The 5,313-nt window shown below is 29.7% G+C and overlaps 1 pseudogene; it reads left to right on the top strand.

The window, feature by feature from the left end:
• Nucleotides 1-437: 437 nt before the first annotated feature.
• On the top strand, nt 438-3,062 carry LOC145581302 (cytochrome P450 81Q32 pseudogene; annotated as a pseudogene).
• Nucleotides 3,063-5,313: the final 2,251 nt, after the last annotated feature.

Here is a 5,313-nt window from a genome sequence, read left to right as displayed (position 1 = left end):
TTCTTAAAATAAAATACTTCATATTATTATTTATTTTGTCATAGAAATTTTTTCATTCAAAAATTAAATGTTTACCAATTTAGGAAATTTAAGATATTTAGTTTTGTGTTTCCTCAATAAATGTTTACTACATTTTAAAAAATAATCAATTTAGGATATAATCTCATCTTATCCTTTTTAAAGTTTAAATATCTTCCTTGTATGTTAAGAATCTTAAATTTCCTTAAAAAATATTATTTTATTTTTATTTCCTTAACTACCACGGACCCACATGTCTCACATGCATTGTCATCATCTTTGACCAGTACCTAAGACCATGGATTTTTTATTGCCTAATGTCTTAACCTTTTGCCCTTTCGATTATAGATACTCTCTTCCACTTTCAAATGTAACGAGATCTTTATCAAAAACACCCATATTCATACAAAAAAAAATCCATGGAAATGGAGAAAATGTACCTGTTCCCATCTCTCTTTGTAATAATAATCTTCCTTTACAAAATCATTTGGCCCTCTAAAGCAAAGAACAAGAACCCCCCACCAAGTCCACCATCAATTCCTATATGGGGCCACCTACACCTACTCAAGCCCCCTTTCCACAAAACACTCCTTACCCTCTCTGAACGTTACGGCCCAATCTTCTCTCTGCATTTGGGCTTCCAGCCCCTTTTGGTAATCTCTTCTCCATCGGCCGTTGAGGAATGCCTCAACAAAAATGACATCGTATTTGCTGACCGACCTAACTTCATTGTTGGTAAGGTTTTAGGCTACAACTTTTCGATCCTCATATGGTCCCCATATGGGGACCATTGGAGAAATCTCCGACGTGTTGGGGCCACAACTATGTTTTCCTTTCGTAAGGTTAACGAAAGAAAGCCCCGCCCGAAAAATTGAGATCCATAACATGATCTTAGAGATTTTAACCAAGTCCGAGGGTGGGACTCGAAAAGTGAACTTAAATAAAAATTTTGATATGGTGGCGCATAGCTTTGTAATGAGGGTAATAAATGGGAAGTCATGGGATAACATGGATTTGACACCCCCTAGTTCCATGACAATGTGTGATTACTTTCCCATCTTGATGTGGGTAGGTTTTGGATGGATAATTGAGAAAAAATTGAAAAAACTTTGGAAGAAGAGGGATGAATATTTACAAAATTTGCTTGATGAGTCTAGAGAAGTTTTAAAAAGATCATCTTGTAATGAGGAGGTTGTGACAAAAACTTTGATTGAACAATTGCTAGACATGCAAGAAGCTGAACCTAATTGCTACACCGATGAATTTATTAAAAGTTTCATTTTGGTAAGTTTCCTCCCTTTGCCTCTAGAAATACAAAGCTTGAAGTCCTCAAAATTTTAGTTGATTATGACAATTCAACTTTGATAATATCAACTTCAATAATTTCAATTTTAGATATTCGTTTTAATAACCAATTAATAAAATTATGATGAAAAATATAGAATAAATCTATGTTCAATTCAAATTCTTGAAGTTGATATTTGCTTATTTTTTATAATCAAATCTCCTATCTTATTCGATCATATAAGATTTATCTAAAAAAAAAATAATCTAAACATATTTCTCCTTACATACATAAATCATAACATAGAATCAAAGGAAAATTCATAATTAATAAATAATATATAAAATGGGATATTATAATTTAAATTCACATTAAAATTTAATTATTAAAGTTGCTAAAGGTCGCAATATGTTAACAAAATTAAATAAAAAATTGACACAAATTTTATGTGGTAAGTGAAGTGGTGAATAAGAATAATGAAATGACAAGTAGATAAACAGAAATTAATGGAATGATACTATTATTTTTTGGAAAACTAAAAACTCTTTAAAATACTAGAATATTTTTAGGATTAAAAACAATATAAAAAAAGGTTTTACCCAAATAATTTGCCTTGATTTTTATAGAAACTGTAGTAAATGCAGCAATTAATTGTAAGGAAAAGATTTGACTATGTTGGTTGTTTTAAGTATCTCTTATTTTTATTATTGCTGAAATTACGGTTCACAACAAATCAAAATCATCATCATCACAAGAAGGGATGGCCAATGGCTCATTACAAAAAATGATCTTGCATTAATATAAAGTAGAATTGTGAGGGGGATCATAATATTTAATGAAATATAGACTTCTCAAACAACAAACATAAGTATTCCACATTAGTTTTTCATAAACTGAGATAGTTCAACATTTTTTAATACTTAGAAGATTCTTATTTTGTTGTCACATGGTTTTGTGGTGAAACCTTCTTGGACCGGCAAAGTGAACTCTCTTCCCCAAACAAGTATGTATCCCATACCTCTAATGTTAAAATTAATAAATGTGATGATGTCATAATATATATGAATTAATACAAAGTAGGAATTAATAGAATTTCCTTTTATTATAATAAATGGAGGGGAGGCAACTAATAAATGCCATATGATTATCTATATATCAGATGCAACTATTAGCAGGATCGGAAACTACATCTCAAACCTTGGATTGGGCAATGTCAAACCTCATAGACAACCCCAAAATCATCGCAAAAGCAAGGGAAGAAATTGATCTACTTGTAGGCAAAGGAAGACTCGTAGATGAATCCGATGTACCGAAATTGAACTACATACATTGGATAATGTATGAGACTATAAGACTTTTCCCACCAGCACCACTTCTATTCCCACATTACTCATCCAAAGACTGCGTTATTAGAGGGTTTCATGTAAAAAAAGGCACTATGCTCTATGTTAATGCTTGGGCAATACAAAGGGACCCTAGCTTATGGGATGAGCCGAACGTGTTTAAGCCGGAGAGGTTTGCGTATGAGACCGAAGGGTACAAGTTTTTCCCCTTTGGGATTGGCAGGAGCTCTTGCCCCGGCAACACCTTTGCTATTAGGAACATCACTTTAGCTTTGGCTACTCTTATCCAATGTTTTGATTGGGATGCACCTGTGAAAGGTGGTGGCAATATTGGTCCTAAGGAAAAGCCGTTACAGGAAATTTTCCAACTTAGGTCTTCAATGGCGGATGTTGTTGCCCAACTCAAAGTTAACTAAATATGTTTTAGTTGAAAGCTATTAAAATTAAGGGGGGTGGTTTTTAAATTTGAATGTATGATCCATTTGTGTTTTATCTTTTATTATTTTATTTATATGTTCTTGTGTACCCTTAATTTAAATAGCAAGCTAAGACTTTTATTATTCTTACTTCTATTACTCCATATATTTTTTTTCTCTGTTATTTTGCACCGTTAAATATTCATCTCTATTATATAAGACAAGAGGGGAGTTGTGGTGTTTATCTAAAAAGACTTTAATACCCCTGTTGTCCATCTAAAAACACTTTAATACCCCTCTTGTCTTACACTACAATATTGAAGAAAAAGGGGGAAAAAAACTCCATCATCTTCTACAATTACAAATTTACAATCAAGTAACTTTCTAAATCAAATATATATTTCGTTATTTATGACGTTTTAATCAGTGATTTTAATAAATCAATTCCCTTATCAATTAACTCAAAATATTCCCTACTATAACAAGATTTTTAATTTATCTATCTTCTCAGCTACAAATCAATAATTACCTAAATAATTTCTAAAAAAATATTCTATGAATCTAATTGTACGTTCACTCATTTGATGTATAAGCTAGTTTTTAGGCCCGGACAATGCCCCGTGTTACTGCATTATTTTCATGATAAGAATCTCTATTAATAAGATTGACATGTAATATAGTAATAGCTTACTTGGGTTCAAATCTTGTAAGAACCATATTTTTTAAATAAAGTGTGAAATCGAATCAAATGGGAGAGTGCCACATGGCTTAAACATATGGTGTAATAAAATGAGCAGAGCACCATGTGGCATCTAAACTTTTTTAGGAGTGCCTTTTAATATATAGTACTAAGTTAATCCTGTGCGATGCACAGTTTAAATAATAAAAACTTGTATGTGTGAAAAATAAATATTTTAAGCAAAACATAATAAATCGTGATCGATCCCTTTAGTTAGATTAATTAAACTAAAAAATATTCTAATTAATTCGTAGTTAATTATAATGAATTTTTTAAAATGTTAGCATTCATTTTTGATTCATTATAGAAATTTTGAAGAATTAATAAAGAGGGAAAAATAATCCAAACTCTACTATCACTAATAAATTGTGTAATTAGCAATTAGTTATGAAAACTTTTAGAAAAATGTATAATTAATCAATAATTTTCAAATATTAGCTTAGTTTTGAAAAGAAAAAAGAGAAAGAGAGAATGATGTCACAAATAGTTTATGAGGGAAATTTTTTTATAAAAAGGTGACACATGTACCGTGGTGATGTCAGCGGTGATTACTTTGGTATTAATTATAGATAGATATATCTACCTTCTCTTTTTTCTTTTTTACTTTTATTATCTTACACGTTATTTTTATTCTTAATAAGGAATTGATCAAATATATTTTTTATATTGTGTTTAGAGAGCCACAAGGACGGGGGTTAGAATCAATAATCCCAGCATCTCCTAGCACCGGGTGGGAATCTCTAACCACTTGAGTTACCCATCACTCTAAGATATTATTGTTAGTTACATTAATTGAATAGCTACTAGATACATATGTACTCCATAATAATTGAATCTACTCGTTTTGGTAATAATTATCAATAATAATTGGTTGGTTTACTATTATATACTTTTTTAGCTTAATTTTTTCAACATATTCGGGTATCTTTAATCTTTATTCATCATAATTCACTGAATTTTTAAATTTAAATATTATTTAAATTTATTATTTAAACTTTTTATCAATGTGTAATGCATGTATCGCATACTATAAAAGCTAGTATTAAACTAAGTGGAAAAGGGTTAATAAGGTTGCATTCTTTTATCCTCTTAAAAATAATCTCTATGTTACTAAGTTTAAATTGGGAAAAATTGAAAGACACTCCACATATTTGAACAGATCCAATATGTTCGGTGAGGTCCAACTTATTTTAATTTGTTTTAATAAATCCTAATAAGTTTTAATTAAATCTAATAAGTTTTAATAAATCCTTATAACTTTTAATAAGTTTCTACTAAATCCTAATAAGTTTTATTTAAATATAATCCTAATAAGATTTATTTAAATCTAATCCTAATAAGTATTACTATTGTTATTGAAAAACTTTTGTGTACACCCGCTTTACACTAATATTAGTGTACATCGAGCAGTATAAGGGTAACTTTTAGCTAATTTTAGGGTAAATTTTTGTCTTTTTTTGGATAACTTTAAACATAAAACAATTTTTATATATAAATAAACAACAAGAAAAG

The sequence above is a fragment of the Chenopodium album genome, chromosome 15 (genome assembly GCF_948465745.1).
Source record: "Chenopodium album chromosome 15, dcCheAlbu1.1, whole genome shotgun sequence".
Classification (NCBI taxonomy): domain Eukaryota; kingdom Viridiplantae; phylum Streptophyta; class Magnoliopsida; order Caryophyllales; family Amaranthaceae; genus Chenopodium; species Chenopodium album.
The sequence above is the reverse complement of the archived record's forward strand: the minus strand, read 5'-3'. Positions and strand labels throughout refer to the sequence as shown.